The sequence below is a fragment of the Paramisgurnus dabryanus genome, chromosome 11 (assembly GCF_030506205.2).
Source record: "Paramisgurnus dabryanus chromosome 11, PD_genome_1.1, whole genome shotgun sequence".
Classification (NCBI taxonomy): Eukaryota; Metazoa; Chordata; class Actinopteri; order Cypriniformes; family Cobitidae; genus Paramisgurnus; species Paramisgurnus dabryanus.
Window position 1 is genome coordinate 32,379,292 of NC_133347.1, and position 17,869 is coordinate 32,397,160.

Sequence of the window (17,869 nt, forward strand, 5' to 3'; positions counted from 1 at the left end):
TAGCAAAATGAGATGAAGGCATGCAAAGAGTTTAGAAACCTCAAGCAAAGTAAAACAAACTATAGCTGAACAACTCATAAGTTCCTATAATCAATATATGAAGATTTCAGATGCAAAATCTGAAAGTGTGTCTGACATGTTATCTTGTTAATAATATTTTTATCTTTTGCATCTGAACTCTTCCTATCTGTTTATATACAATTGCGTTTATTGTGCCCTTTATTTTGTAACATACATTCACCAGTCTATTCCAGTAGTCTGCAGCCATGGGTTGGCTATACAGACAACATCATATTCAATTAAAGCCAGCTAAGATGAGTCAATGCATTTATTTTTCATAAGCTATTTATGAGGCTGTGTCTAATAAGGTTTTAAAGTGCATCTTCGTGGCTTTTGGCCTGTCTGTCGGAGCTGCTTTGGCTCTCAGTGTGCTGATGTTAATCCACACTCAGTGTATGGAAAGGTCAAGGCTTGTTCTACTACAGAAAGGTCAGCAAGCTCTTTGAAGGATAAAGCTTTGAGTTAACATCAGCGAAGACTCGGTTACACGGGACGAGAAGCCACAGAAGTTTGAAAACGGCCAACGGCGACAGAAAACGGAAATATTGATTTGGACGTTTTGTAGATCAAAGACCTAAAACTGGGGTGGGAATTCAGATTAAGTTTGGTTGAGGTCTTTACAGCTGAGACTAAGATGATAAATGTTTCATGAACAGCACATCATAAAGTTTCTAACAGAAATGAATCCTTTACTGCAGTCGTATCTGACTTGCTAAAGACCAGAACTTTACATCTTCTAATGAAAATTTTAATTCAACCTGATCAAAAGAAACCTTTTTACACTAGGATTTCCCATACAAATATGACTTGACTTTTACATCTGTTGACTTTCCAGGCAGTTTTAGCAATGATGCTAAAAGATGAAATATCTCTAACTCTCTGCTTCCGGCAAACAAATCTATTCTTGAATCTGACTTCATTGATATCTGTTCATATTCTCAAAGTTCTTCAGACGTTGTATTTCAAAACTTTTAGCACACATTTAGGGCCAGATTTACAAAATATGGCAAATTAGCATGAGAGTGCAATTCCAAGAAAGCACCGATGGGAGTGGTAATATCTGCGGGTTAGTTACTAACAAGGCGCAAATTAAATAACACAGGCACAACAGCTGATTTCCATAATGATCAACACAATCTACTAGAGCAGCGCAAAGTAGGGCAGGGTTGCAAATAAGCAGAGCCGATGCTAACACCTGATGCGCTTGAGTTCAGCACCACGGACATCACAGCTAAAAAAGCAGGGTGTGAAATCCCACCTAATGAAGCCATAGTTCACCGAAAAGAACTATAGGGCAAAAAGGTTTACAAAAAGTTTTGAAACACTTGATATTGTGTGACATCTCCTAGTGACTTATTTTCTCCAGCAAATAAAAATAAAATGGCTTGGCAAACAATATTTTTGAAAAGTATGTTCCTCTGGCATCCCAAATAAACTGTTACGTGTTAAAAAAATCCTCTGTCTTGTACCACACGCTCTCTGATCTCTGTGAGGCCTCTACTATCAGCAACAATTGAAGCCATTTCAAGCACACAGATTAAAATTCTTTTGCATCTCCGTTAAATAATGGCAAAATAGAAGCCATAACATATGCAAACATTAGTTAATCACTTTGCGCGAATCATTTAAGTAATCTTTTCCCATATTTTTTGTATCTGAAAAGGAAATGCAATAAGGATGTGCAATGCATAAGGGTGATTCTCACGAAATCCAGATTAAGAAGGTGTCCAGCATCAGAATTTTTTTAAAGCCCTTGAAACCTTTTTTTTTTTTGCACATATAAGATTAAGGTCTGAACTTACTATAACCATTATTTTTAGATGATTTGAAAAATATTTTCTATAGAATTATTTACATTTTTTTTAAGATTATCATTTATTAAAAAATATCATTACCGCAACATGATATTACATTAAATATATGCATTTACAAACTTGTGTTACGGTAATGAGAACTAAAAGATGTCTAGGTACTATGACAAACAAAATTTCACCTTTTACCTGGAGAGAAAAAATAAGAACTGCTTGCCTGGTAGCCATCTGAAGTGTCACAGTCAATTATGTCCCTTCCAACATTTAAAAAAAAAAAAAGTTAGTTCCTTAAGTGCTGAAACAATGATTGAAAATTGTTGCGGAGGATGAGAAAGTTGGTCTTGGACACATTTATATTTCTTATTATTGTCTCTACATTTACCAATGATCACCAAATACCACATGTTTCTTTACTGTAAATGTTTATAGTATAACATGCACTGAAGCTTTTTATTTTTTTTGATTTTTTAATTATAAATATTTCCATGTCAAAGAACCAAAATCCAGTCATGGACACGTTGCAATGAAAATTGGTTTGTATGAAATCATTTGAAATCATGTGCAAAATACTGTAGTACATGAACAGATGTTTGTAACTGTATGCTTCTTATTTTGATAGCATTTGCTTTTTTTATCAAAATGTTTTATGACACCTCATAAGTCTAATTTTGCGAGAATCACCAAAATGCAATAAGGTCAGTCGCAAAAAACTAGACCACACCTTTTCACTGCTAATTATTCATTGCCCATCTTTAGTAAATCCAGACAGTTGTTATCTAATGACAAAATTATGATTTGCACTGGCTGTTAGTAAATCTATTGTAAATGATATAGTGTTCAAAACACGACCATCTAAACAGCCCACAATCTCTGTTTAAGGGTCTTGAATATGATTTATAATCGACTGTAAAAGGCGTTCTAATGTTTGATGAAGATATAATAATGTAAGGCCATTTAAAACATACAGAAAATTGCAGAAATTACTCGCACATTTATTTGAAAATATGCATAAACAAAAAGAGGTGAATTCACTAAAGGCGTGAACTGCTTTCATGTGTATTTAATTGGTTGGCATTCGTTTCAGCATAAACCATCCGTTCTGTAAAAAAAATAGGGCATGTCTTATATTATATAGACAGTACACAGAATTACATCTGCAATAATTCCTTACATGAGTGTTAAATAACTGGCATTCATCTAAGCCGTTTCTCAAAACCAAGTACGCCGAACTCGGACTTGTGTCCTTCGTAGTTCGAACTTGCAAGTTCAGACTCGGAAGAACGAACTCCTGACGCGAAATGCATTCTGGGAAACTTCGCTGTCATAAGTCCACACAAGTCTCCTCTGATGCATCCTCGATAAAATGGGCGGATCAAGAACACATCCGGGGATTTTATGTGAACTTGGGCTTGATGCGAACTTTGAATTGGAACAGTACTTGGGCCGCGACTGATGACGTTTCACAAGAACACAAGTACAGACAAGAACGCATATTGAGAAACGGCTCTAGACCAGGGGTTCTCAAAGTCCGGACTCCGGTCCGGATCCGGACCCGACGGCAACTTGACCCGGACCCGCGTCCACTTCATATTACAAGTGCATTAATTTCTATGTGATTGATAAAATGTGTGCATTTGCTATTTTACAAATGCATATTAAACTTGTAAACCATTCGTTTAGTTTTTTTTCTTTTTAGATTTAAGAGTATTCCTGGTCCGAAAATAAAACGAGTTATTTAAAAAATTTCCTGTGACGCTGTAGCCATCACACCCAGATATTATGCACAGCTACTTCATGTACTACGGCTTTGATCAGTAAGTCCTTATCAATCTGAAATCACTGTTAGTTTGAGTCGTTAAAAACATGCATTTGAAAAAGCAACACTCGTCAAACATAATCTTTATACATATTCTTTATTATCATGAAAATACCTGAAAAGGTTTGAAGAACAGTAATATAAATATATCCTTCAGCCATTTCCTGGAGATGCGTGTGTCTAGTTCTTCGTCTGCAGCGCATATTAAGTTTCTGCCCGAGAGCGCCCCCTGGCTTTTGGATGTAGCAGCATTTCACCGTTATTCATTGAGAAGCATAGCAAGCATCATCATCAGCCAATTTATAGGTTCACCCCTAATTTTTGTCAGCATCTCTGCCTACCAACCACACTTTTTTTGCCATGGTTTATACATATGATGGAGAACAAACTGTGCCATTTCTCTAATTAGGTTGCTCTGTATTTTGCACCTGGTTACTTTTGGCATATTTCTTGTGTTTATTTTAAAAAAAAATTTACTTTAAATGCAAAATACACTTATGTTTTTCCCAAACTATTTGTTTGATTTGTTATATAAACAAATGATTTACATAAAGTTCTTCCGGACCTATGAAAATTATGGGAATTCAGATTTGGACCTTTGAATGTAAACTTTGAGAACCCCTGAAGTGTAGTCTAACACGCTTTAAAATGATAAAAGTCTACTTCATCACTTCTTCTGATGTGTTGCTGTGTGTCAGTAGAGCCATGCTGAGACCGTCACTGAATATCATCTGATCATTTCTGATTGGTGTGTAAAGATGTGACTGTTTAAAAGGACTAAACCGAAGAAGTCGACACAAACTAAGCTGAAATGCCATGAGCACTAATGTGTTTCAGTGTCCGCTGTTCCCCAAACAGTCGACAGAGGAGGATGTTCAATGCCCTGACTGTCACGGGTGATAAATTGGCCAAATGTTCTGGTGGTGAAAGACATTTTTTGGATGTTAAATTCTCCCGTTAGATAAGTGCATTAGCTGCTCTCTGAGGATATGAAGATGAATAGGAAAGTCTAATGTTTGTCTGAGGTTTCTCGTGAAACACAAGCACAGAGGTGCTGCTCTCAGACTGAATCTTCTGAAAGCTTCTCTCGCTCATTTATTCTGCTTTGTAGAGAGAAAAAGAGGCAATCCTGCACTGAAACGGATGTGGTTTAACTCCCTGTGGCAACGCTAACAAGTCCTTGAATAAAGGCTGTAATATATTCACTTTACCATGATGAGAGAAATTTATCCAAAATATTGTTTGCTCAATGATTCTTGTCGCCTGGAGTCACAATCTTGTATTTTGCTTACTGATGCATAGCTCGTCTGTGATGGATATTTGCACATAAACTGCAAGTCTTCTTTTCAGTGCTTTTACTGCCATTACTGTAGTTTAGTTTGGGCTTTATGAGGAGTGTTCGTATGACTGAAGTTGTTTGTAGTGGACATCTCTTTAGATGAAAAGCCTAATTCGAATAGCTTTATATTATTAACTCCTTAGCCCATTTATTATCTGTCAATAGTGTTTAAAAGTCTGGACACAGATGAGATGTGAAAATATTGCTGGGAAAATAAATAAATTGTCATTCTTGCTTTGTTGTTGCTTTTTTGAAGTCATTTGACTTGAAAGTAATACAATGCATGCATGTGTGTGTGCGTGCGTGTTTATACATTTCTACACATGTTTATGTTGCATCTTATTCCTGAAACGTTGTGATGCTGAGAGTCATATTTTAAGACGCATTACTTTTCCTGCAGTTATGGCTGTCATACACACTCCTAAAGTTGCATATCTGTAAACAGGACATATATATCTGGACACATATGTAATGTACACTCCCTAGTGTACACTGCTCTCTGTCTCTGTCTCTCTCTGTCTCTCTCTCTCTCTCTCTCTCTCTCTCTCTCTCTCTCTCTCTCTCTCTCTCTCTCTCTCTATATATATATATATATAAAATCTTGCCTGGGTTTGTTTGTCCTCCCTCAGGACAGCGCTTCGAACATTCAGACAGAATTGTGTGTTTTGATTATGTCTGATGAATAAATCACAGCTTCAGCAGATCTTTAGGACTCACATTCAGTATATAGTGGTGAATGCACAGTGGTGTAGATTGTATTTAAACATCATATACAGGAGCGTCGGACTGGGGATAAAACCAGTACTGATTACCGGTCCCCATGGGAAGAAAGGGCCCTTGAAAAGTCTGGAATATATTTTATTTTACCTGGATATTTTCATTTCCTAATTAAATTTCATAATGAATGTCAGATGAAATGTAAAGTTAGTGTATTGGCTGAATAACTGTTTGACTGACTACATTTTGTATAAATCTAAAGTCTCACGGTCCCACCCCTTGCTAATGCGCCAAACGGTTTAGTCCATCTGCACGCGCATTTTGTTTACGTTTTTGAGCGTTTGTTGAAGCGCAAATTTCTGCGGTTCGTTTGCATTGTCTTTCTTAAAGAAAACTTAATCAGGCCACAAAAAGACAGGAAAGACAGGAGAAGGAAAAAACTAAATGAGGGGAAACGATTTATGACTGACTTATTTTCAAAGAAAGGTGAGCACAAACTAGAACACAAAATCTATAGTGCTAAACTGTTTGAATATCCCCCCACGATTATTAACTCTAAAAATGAACTGAGACAACCAATTAAAAAAGCAGAACATACACTTTCAGATGATAATTTGGTTATAGACTACATGCAATTTTAGGTGAAAGGCTAAATAAATAAACTGTATACTAATGCTGTTTGCATAAAACTTCATTATAATAGCCTAATTTGAAACATGTTTATTTTTTAAATGAATAGGCTATAATATCTCAAATTAGCAATAATAGGCTAATGTCATAGGTAGCTTGGTACATATCATGTCAACATTATATTATAAATGCCCATTTACTGGGCAATAAACTTCAGTATAAGCTATACATTTGAGGATGCTATAGCATGTAAGCAATAGCATTTGTTTCGTTTTGCCTTTTTTCTCCAAATAAAAGTGACTAGTGACACAAGTTTTGTTTGTCGTTTATTATAAATGGAGCTTTTTGTTAATGTAAAAAACTGAAATGAAATGGCATATTTAAAGCCTTAAAGTAATAAAGCATAATAAAAATAAATCTACTAAGTAATGTAAAAATGTAATCTCTTGTTCATTCAGCAAAATAAAATATGACTGAATCAAGTCTTGTTTGGTTATCATACAGTTTGTTCATGTAATGATTAGAAAACTTAAATGGAAAAATGGGAGGGGGGCCCATCAGGACTGCCTATGCATAGGGCCCGGGACCTTGTGCTATGCCCTTGATCATATACACACTCAACTCAATGAAGACACACATCATTCAGAGCCACCTGCTAGATTCTTTCTTTCTTTCTTTAATTTCTCTGTCTCCGTTAGCGTCATGTATTGATCTTTATAATTAATATGGTATTAGTTTGTCAGAGGTGCAGCTGCATTCGTAAGAGGTCAATCTGTGTCAGGAGTCTGGTGATATGTCATTTTAGCAGTGCACAATATTAATAATAATCCTGAATAACCTCATGGAAAGGTCAGCCGGTACAGGGATTTAAACACGCCAATAGCTGAACTCCTTTTACTCCTACATGCAGCTTTGGTGATTCATATAAATTCATTATCATACTGGTGTTCATGGATGAATATTCATAAATACATTATTACAGCAGATGCACTGCTCATGCTTTGCTTTATTTTATTGTTGTTTTTCTATTAATTCTGCTGTGGATCCTGAATCTGTCTTTCTGTCCATCAATCTATGCCTTTTATCTTTGATTTTATAGTTTTGTATGATGTATTATCCATAGACTGTAAAAAATATGGACATAGTGTCCGCTTTTTTGAAACCTGCCATCTTAGCAATGCGTCACCAGGCGTCACTCGCAGATATCCGAATATGGATAAAGAGGCAGGACATGGGTCAGGGCTCCAGACTGCCACCAAATGGTGGCATTTTGCCACCAAAATTTAAGAGTGTGCTACTAAATTTTACATCCAGTGGCACATGTGCGACCAGTAAATTTGACCTTTTTTTGTGATGTGACACTGAATTTTAAACAGCACATTGTACTTTCTGCATCTTTCATCAAAGTATTTATTAGTAATACAGTGTATTACTTAGTAGAAATGTGAATATTTGGTTAGCATGTTGATTTATGGTATGTGCACCTAAATTTTCTGGTTGCGCCCCTAAAATTTTCAGTAGGGGGCCACTGTGCTCCTAGTGAAAAAAGTTAGTCTGGAGCCCTGTTGGTGAACCTGTGGCACCCGCCTAGCTCGACGGTAGTAAAAGCAGTGACAGTTCACCAGTCACTCAAGTGGCCACACCCTTTATTATGCAGAAATTTAATGCTTAAAGCTCCTCCGTAGTTGGAGGTCTACGGGCATTGACTCCGTTTTGGACCCTCTCTCTAGCGGCCAGTCCATGAATTACAGTTTAAGTCACTTCTGTATTGGCTTCATTAAAAAGATCGAAAGTTTGCCCCTTGATATTAACCCATTCAATTCAAGTTGTAACTTTTACGTAACATCTCATACCACACAGAACATTAAAGCTCCACTGTGTACTTTTTTGAGTTAATTCTTAGCAAAAACCCATGTTTTCTTTCAAAAGTATGTGCTCATTCATGTTTAGTTACTTCCACCCCACTGATCAAAGTATTCTCGTTAGTGTAGAATCTGCTATTTAAAATGCATACCGTCGAATCGCTCTCTGGCTGAATCCATGTTGTGCCTCCATCTTTGAAATACATTCGCCGACGAGGGACATTCCTGAAATTCAAGCTCCGCCTTTCGCGCTTTCACTCTACACTAGGGCTGTCAAAATGGCTGAACAAGTACATTCGAAATTCGTCCTTGAAAAATAATAAAATTCGAATTATATTCGAATTATAAAGACCTACTTTATCTTGGAGAAAATACTCATAAAAGCCCACAAGAGGGCGCAGCACAAAGCCCCAATAATATAATCATGCACAGCATATTTTTTGTTAAAACGAATGTTATAAACACTACTAATGAAATCAAAATTAACCAGTATAGTTGTGCACCTGTAAATGTACAAAACGAATGCCATACATAGACAATGCATATTAATATAGGGCATTTTATATAAGTAGATAAATGTACGTGTTTCTAATAAAGTATGAAAACGAATTAATCTTTATTTAAGCCAAAATAAGTGGGAAAGATCATTACTCATTTAAATTTTGTCAAGCTTAAACGCTATTCACAACAACTTATATTATATTTTGTGTGTTCCTTGGTTGAAAATATGTAGAAATATATGCGAGTAATAAAGTACAGAACAGAAATGTTTAACTCACGCGCAGAGCGAAGCCGTTAATAAAGCAGACTCTCCGTTATTAACATAGAGTACGTGCTGAAACAGTCGAGTTGGCAGATGATCATCATGTTTATATTTCACGCAGATAATGTTGATGAAAATCTTGCATATCAAATGTCCAGGTGAAAGTCAAGTTTCCAGTCAGTTAAAATAAAGCCACCGCGGCGTTACATTGCAACTCTCTCATATGCGGTGTGGACTCTGTAGATGCACATATGGTTTTAATGTTGCTAAACAAGCAGCAGTATTATGGCAATTTCATGTTGATCAGTTATTTTAAACTTTAAAACTGCATTTAGAAGCAGACGACAATAATTCATCTCAGTTAGTTTCACTTTGCGGTTGAATTCCAGTTGATGCTCCAAAAACCAAAGCAGCATCACACAGCCCTTTTAATATGTATTCTGTCTGACTCGTAATCCCCACTCTCTTTTCTTGCTATTTTTCAAATGAATAACGTTGGCTTGCTCCGCATAGTTGGCTGAGCCGCTAACGCTCTGTATAACAATCCGCGTCAGTTATGCATTATCACGTTGCGTGAGCTTCCTGACACAGGTAAAATTCGAATGCAAAGTTTTACGTTCGAATATGCATATTTTTTTTACATTCGACGAATATTCGAAACTCGAATTAAAATTTGACAGCCCTACTCTACACTCACGCTGGCCGATAGCTGAAGCCTCCGGAGGTTGCATGTGTAGGCGGTATACGTCATCAAGACAGTCTTATTTCAGAATATTAACAATTATTAAGCTGACAATTATTTTAAGTTAATTGTAAATTGTTGTAATATGCTTATGACTTGCGAATGTAATGCTCAGTTAATTTAAATAAACCAGGCTTGATGACGTATGCAGCCTACGACCTGCGTAGCTGAATCCTTCGGATTTTACAACAGCCGCACACCGTGATGAACCTGCGATCTAATGCTTTGATTTGAAAGCCTGTTGAAGACATATTCTCGACGACATTAAAACAAATCGCCAAGGATGCGAAACGGGGATTTTAAACGACAACGCGACAGGAAAAACATCAAGACCAAAGTCAATATTGGAGTTAGTTTTCCAAGATGGGGCTCAAGGGACACTGAAGTTGCACTTTCTATCTTCTCCACAGGTAATTCAGCATATTCGTTTACATCGATACAGTCTATTTTGTAAACTTAAAGTTTTATAGTTCCTTGGCTAACTTTAGCATGATTATGAATAACACTTGTTAGTGTAAACACGCATGTGGTTTAATGTGTTCGACCAGCCACACGCCGTCTCTCCGCCCATTTATGTAATCTGAGGTACTGAGATAAATGTTTTTCATTTTCTCTGACCTCTATCACAAACACACGGTGACAGCCCTATTTTTAGCCTTTCATTGATAAAAGCGTCTGATCTGCGCGTCTTTCGTTTCATTTTACAAGCGTGTGAAAGTTGCGCGATCTTTTTTCACAAATATCAGAGAAAGCTCTTACATATACACGGACATGTAACATGTTTACTTAAAACATAAGCATTGGACTCTGACATAATATTAGTTTGCGTCCATTTAAACCCCTCATTACTCCCGCTCATGATTAAATGAGTGTAAACGTAATGTGTCTCTCTTCTCCACTTGTGATCCAATCGACGAAAACACATCTTAATACCAAGTTTAACAGCCCCTGTGATATTTTTACTCGCGTCGATGAAAAAGGAGTGTCTAAGCTACGTTTATGGTTGCTTTTTGTATGTGATTTTAAGCGGACATGTCATGAAAATCAGACATTTTCCATGTTAAAGATAAATGCAAAGGACATTGCAAATTGTTCATTTTTTTTCATTGCTTTTGCTTTGTAGCTACTGGAAGCCACCGTACAAGTTAAAACGCATTCCGAATGGGGGGGGGGGCTAGAAAGTAATATTCAGTTGGTTGTCATATAGGCTTTCACCGCTAGATGGGAGTAGATCTTACACAGTGGAGCTTTAAGCAGAAGTGTTTACAGAAAGATCTGAAGAAGAATTAAAGGAACTGTGCTGTTTGTATCTTCTGTAATGATACTGTATGTTCATAAACACAGAGAGAGGTCAGGTGTTTAACTGTGCATGTGTGATTGGTGATGAACAGACGCTGTTGTTTCTGCTAATTGCTCTCATTCAGCATAACAGCAGCAGCAGCACACAGTAAATAAGTGTACAGTCCTGACAGATAGATCTTGTCTGTATAAAATCTGTTCTCTCACCACACTGATAATGAGACCTCATTTCTCCATCGGTCATCTGTGTAGTGGTTTTGGCATAACAACCCTAATGTGTTGCTGAATGTCAAGTGTTAGCACTTGCCTGACAAATATTGAGCATGTGTGTATTTACATTCTGAATTGGCTTCAGCTCCTGAACATCTTGAATGTGTCCTACACTTTAAGCATGGATTTTTTCCCATAAAGTTAACTAATAATGTGACTTAGGTTATATTGCATTATAAACTATAGAGTAATAATGTTACTCTTTAAACCATGTCACACTATAAAAACATCCATAGTGATTCTGCTACTGTATATGTAAATGACCTCTGTAATGATTGGCTGTAAAATGAATAATAATGGTTACAGTCTACTGTCAGAATAGCAGAGTTTAAAGTTCTTAGAGAAACATCTACATTAGTTTTCCAATGATCTGTCTATTTTTGTTTAGTTTATTAAACAGTTATTACACTGTAAAAAGTGATTTTTTTGACCTTGTAAATAATGGAAACATTCTTTAAGTATGTTTTACAAGCAAATACTAGTTTGTCTTTTTACTTAAAAATGGCATGTTTAATTCAGTACATTACTTGCAGTTTCTTTGTCATGTATTGTTCTAAAATACATATGTAAATTTAAATACAATCTCCTAAGTAATATTTACTTATTGTTCGCCATCTAATCAAATCACACCAACAAATGAACAACTCAAGTAAAATATACTCAGTACAGCAAGATAATTGATGCGCATGCGTCTTTGACTTTGAGTCTGAAGTGACGAGCACAGAGGAAAGGAAGGGAGACTTCACGACGGCTAATTTGAATTTTACCACGGTAAGTTAAGTTATTAATATGCTTATTAATTAATTGAGGTATGTTTGCTAAAGGTGTAGAGTTATTAAGCTATCTGCAGTCCCAGTGGTTTGTGCCTACCGTTTCCTTTTATCGAGTTACAGTCAGATGCTAACGCTAACAGTATTCATGTTTATGTTTTTGGATAAGATTTTTGGATAACGTTAAAATGTTATCTTAGTTTTGTTTTGTTAAACACATGGAGTTTGGGATTTGCACGCGATCTCTGTAGAAAACAATTGTCTTAAGTTTTATATATAACGTTAATCCTGTCAGACGAATATTTTAAAAACATCCGCGCAAACCTTGCTCGAGGCTTTGCGTGTCGTGTTCGAGCATTCTGTCCCAGAAAAGTTCGAGGTGACGAAATGTAATAATCACCCTGTTTATCCCGTATTAATCACACATGATGATTAACGATAGGGTACTTTTTAAAATGCACGTGTACAAGGCAAATATTACTTTGAACTTCATTTATATTGTTTACCTTATATTGTTTTATATTGTCAACCTTATTTAAGTTGTAAAGCCTGTATTTTATTTCATGATGTTCTTTTACTGACCAACATCCACTTTACACGTGGTTGATATCTACAAGCAGTTGGAGATTCTAATTTGTTAAAAGATATATGGGTGTTACTCTTGAGGAATAAACGTTAGTGTAGTTTCAAATTTTATCATAAATGATTCAAAATGAATGCCATGAATGACACCGGCAAATTATTAATGTTTAATTTACATAACTGCATAACCACAGTCAATGAATTGTAAAGGTAAGTTTAGTTGTAAGCATACCTCATGTCAGTAAGATCAGTATTTACAATTGTTACAAAAATATTTTCTGTCATGAACATTTCTTACATTCTTTTACAGATATTGCACCCACTATTCAAGCTAATGCAAGGTAAGTTGGCAATGCACACATCACAGATATATAGCAATAAGAATGCATTCACATGTGCATCGTTTGTTTACTGTAGGTGCCAAAGCATTAGGGGGTTATGTAAAAAATGCAGCTTTCAGTCAAACCGAAGACTACTGTACAGCTATTAATACACTTAAGTGCATCCAACTCTAATCATCACATGATTGTGTTACATTTTATTTTCTTTGTTTTAGATAAAAAATGAATTCAGAAGAATCACCACAATTTCCTTGGAGTGTACATTCTTGTAAAAGCTGGACTTCTATAACCCAAAACTCCTGGCTTTGTTTGAGATGAAGGGTGGGGTTGCTGGCATAAGAATTAAACATTTGCTGGATTCACTCAGCTAGGTAAAATGTAAATATTTTTTTACAATTGTGAATTACTTGTGTGATGAGATGCTGCTTCCTGACTCTGTAAATATGTAATATGTAGATGTATACACATTTAATGTTCACTGCATTTTCCTTCTGTTTTTAACAGCAAGAAGATAGCCTTGAAGATAGGTGAGATGTTGTGATTCGCTACCTCCTATATTTCCTGGGAGAATCAGCTGAGGAGCTCATTAAAGACCACCAGGTAGTAAAGTTAAATTAAATTCAAATTTATTTATATAGTACTTTTTACTGTGTACAATGTTACAAGGCAGCTTTACAAAAACACAATGTTGAATGATCAATAAATTGAAACAAATCAAAGAAAAAGAAATAATCAATTAATAGTCTAGTGCTGACTTTGTTTGAAGTCCTTGCATGGCCTGGTGTCATCATTGCACAAGTCTTGGATCATCTAATGTCTTACAGGGAGGTGGGGTCCAGATATGGATATACAATAAGTGAAGCAGCTAGCAGTTAGCTGGCTACATACACAGCTACATCCATTTCTATTTTTTCTTTATTTTGGATGTAGACAGTAGTTGTTTGACTGATATATTCTATTTATGTTACGTGTTCTTTTTATTCCTGAGCCATTAAACCACCTACAAGGAAATCTTCCATAATCTTTCTTTTTGCTGGATTTTTCTGCATATTTGAACCCTGTCAAGCACTGACGATGATTTTTTCATTCTGAGGAAAATTTAAAAGCTTATACACCATTGTTACAAAACTTAAAGAACACTCAGTGATGGTTAAGAACGCAGCACCATACATTTAAATGTCAGGTGTATATTAACTTTTGGACAGGATTACCAGTGTAAATTGTTATTTTGTTTATATTTCTTATCTTTCATGTATATATTGTCTTTAGAAACCATTGTGTAATGTTTCCCAAAAGACATTACAATTTACACCAATTACACCCTCCTTACTCTAAATGTATGGTGTTATATTAGTATCACTAAATGTTTCTTTCTACTGTAATAATTGCATATAAGTCTCATTATTGTGTTCAATGTAAAAGTATAGCTTAACATCATACAGTTACTGCTGAATACTGTACAGTATTTTAACCACTTTGCAATGATTTGTGTATTTCACAGGATATCAGCAGAGACATGATTAAGGATACCTTCTTCAGTCATGTCATTAAAATCATCGTACTGAGCAGATCTGTGGAAGAAGATGCCAGTATGTTTGATGTCATCATTGTCATTGAGGGAACTCTGGTGCTGCTGGGATGTAAGAATCTCACAAATGCATGCATTTCACTCACAGGCTGCATTTACTCCCTAAACTTAAGCTGTCCCCCAAAGCTGAGAAACACAAGTGTTTCAGAAAATTTTTCTTGGGTTAGATGCTTTTAAAATTTTTCAAAAGGTTAACTCTGCATAGAAAGCTTCAAATGTAATCTGCTAGTTTGGCACTACTTGCACTTATTGTACTTTTTTTTGTTGTTGTTTGTTTTGTTTTATGCAAGAAAGGTTGTTCACAAACAACTTCAACTACAGTACTATTTAACATAGCCATTCTTATGCATTTTAAGTAATACTATTCTGCTGGAGACCATACAGTTTTATAATTATTTTATTTGATGTCTTTGTTCGCTTAATTGAATCTAATTGAAATTAAAATAAGCTAATGAAAGGCAGCTACTAGTTTGACTATTTGCACGTTTGTTTTTGATATCTGCAATTGACATTGCTGTAATGTTTATGTTTAAATGTTTATTCATTTTAAAAGGACTGTGTGGTTTACTGGAGTAAATTCACTATAGTGAACCATAAAACTGATGGAGTTTTACTATTTGTTTTATTTCATGTTCCCATCTTTAAGGAATCTTATTGAAATAAAAGTATTCAAGTAAAATGTATGTCAGTGTTATTTTATTGAACACCATTTAAATACATAAACAACATCAAGTAATGTTAAAATATATTTAAAGTAAAGGTTACTCAAAATTTTAAATAAAATAACTAGGATCATTGTGTAAAAAAATTTCATTTATAAGCATTACTTAAGTAAAATATATAAACAAACAGTCAATACAATTTACTGGAAAATTCCAAGTAAACTTTACATGAGATTTTCTAATAAAAGCTACAGTTCCTTGTGTTTAGTTTTTACTTGGGAATTCTATTGAAATTACTCACATTTTCTAAGTGAAAAAACTTTCCTAACTTTTTTCAAGTAAATTCTACTCCAAATTTTTTTCAGTGTAGATTAACTTTCCTGCTTTGGTTTCTGGATTATTTTGAATGATTAGTAACCTTTAAGTAGTTTTAGTTAGATTTTTTTGAGTAAGAGTTGCTATATAGCTTTGACAAACAGCCGAGAGATAACCTGTCATGATGTGTGACAGTCCCACATATTTTGTGTGGAAGCATACAGCTATTGTTCATTTTCAGCGTGCTGTGTGTTTCCTTGTCTTGTCTTCAGACCCCGCCCCCTCGTCTGCCCGTTAATTATCTTGTTATTGGTAATTCTCCTTAATTGTTGCCCCCTTATTTAATGCTTTTGTGTCTGCTGTCCTGTGCTCGTTTGTTTTGTACATTTCTTGTGTGTAGTCAACCTTTAATCTAGTTTAGTATTCAGTCAAGTGAAGTCTATTGTCAAGTTTATCTTTAAGTCTAGTCTGTTTAGTGTTTTGGTTTGCCAAGTTGCTGTTTTGCCCCTTTGTCATATAAAGTTAATAATAAACCTTTCATAATAAAGTTTCTGTTGAACTGTCTGCGCCTCGGGTCATATCTGCTATTGATGAAAAATCTGATTCATTTCCACGAACCGGATCTTTTCGGACAGTTCGGCTCATTGAACTGGTTCAAAAGCCGATGCATCGGTTCCCGCTGTCATCAAGAAATGACATCACTACGCATTTATTTTCTAACGACTTGCATCAATGAAACATTCAATCTTTTTTTGAGGGCGCACGATGCAAAGTTCGTCACAACATGTATGTAGCCAGTCATGAGTGTGGTTTGTAATTTCAAAATATGTGTTTGGCGAATTGAGTGAACCTGTGTGTATCACCTGTCTTGTCAAAATAAGTGCCTGCTGCAGACGCGTCTAAAGGGTTTATGATAAAGAGACGCTCGCGTTTACCAGATACTCGCATAATCTCATGCGTAATCAGAGTTTACTGTTAATGTTGCGTTTACACCAGCAGTGGTAGGGGCGGCAAAAACGCGCTATTCGTGCATAGTTGGACGCTTGAACCTTTGAGTTCACTCTTCGAATTCTAGTCATTCGAGAAATTCACACATAAATTCGCACCATGTGAGGGGCTTCTGCGACTCCGCCACTTCGCTCACTTCCTGTAATCACGTCACTATTACAAGGTCCTGATTGGTTAACCCAGCACAGAAAGTGTCCAGTGGCAACGCTCAATTTGCGCGGAATGCGACGCAGGATAATAATCTGCGTGTAATCGCGTCTTTGCATTGACTTAACATGTAAATCACCCGCGCTTGCCGCCTCTACCGCGGCTGGTATAAACGCAGGATTGGGAGTGTCTTGCGTGAGTTTTGTGAACGAGAGTGTCTCTTTTATCATAAACAGTTTTGACGTGTGTGCAAAACACATGATGCACATGGTTCACATGACGCAACAAACACATATTTTGAAAAAAACAAGCAACACTCATGAACACTTATTTTAAAATTTGCACCCTTGGAAGAGCAGTCACCACCAGCTGCTACTGCATTCAAATAAAAGTCGTTTGTGTCAACGCATTGAAACATTCAAATAAAAGTTATTTTTGTGAACGCATAGCTGATTTATTTCCTTTCTTTCACTTAAGTTAATAATGTTTGGGGTCACAGTTTCAATCGTGGATCCTAAATGTCAGATAGACTGACCAGTTTGAATAGATTACAACTTGGATAAGATTCCTAAAAGTTTGGCACCTACAGCACACATTACAGACGCTGATGCAATGTAAGTATAAAGAATGAATTAACTTGTCTTTTAAACTCATTGGTTTTGCTTAAACAACTAAAATATGATTTGCATGCACAATAAATCACCGGCTCAAACAACGATTAATTCAAGAACCGAACATAACTAATATCTGCGTTTCCATTGCGGCCCATTCAACTAATATATCTTAGATCTATTATATTTGTTCTGTAAACGTTAAGCACAATTTTAAAGATTTATTAAACATTGCGTCACGCAGTTATAACTTAAAAAAAATTTTTTTAGACATTGTAGATTAAGATTAGTGTTTGTCTGTGTCAGGGGAGGTGATGGCGCAGTGGATAAGACACCTTTGATGTGAGAGACCCGGGTTCGAATCCACTGTGACACACCATTGTGTCCCTGAGCAAGACACTTAAAGGGATAGTTCGGCCAAAAACGATATTAAACCCATGATTTACTCACCCCCAAGCTGTCCGAGTTGCATATGTCCATCGTTTTTCAGACAAACACATTTTCGGATATTTTAGAAAATATTTTAGATCTTTCTG

At 35.8% G+C, this 17,869-nt stretch overlaps 1 protein-coding gene and 1 long non-coding RNA gene across 8 annotated transcripts in view; both read left to right on the forward strand.

The window, feature by feature from the left end:
• Nucleotides 1–17,869, forward strand: part of plch2a (phospholipase C, eta 2a) — a 160,336-nt gene that overhangs the window by 49,379 nt on the left and 93,088 nt on the right. The window lies entirely within an intron of this gene.
• LOC135730155 (uncharacterized) lies at nt 11,777–15,544 on the forward strand. Its single transcript, XR_010525909.1, has 5 exons — nt 11,777–12,080; nt 12,972–13,002; nt 13,218–13,373; nt 13,507–13,602; nt 14,504–15,544. It is a non-coding gene; the product is annotated as an uncharacterized lncRNA (long non-coding RNA).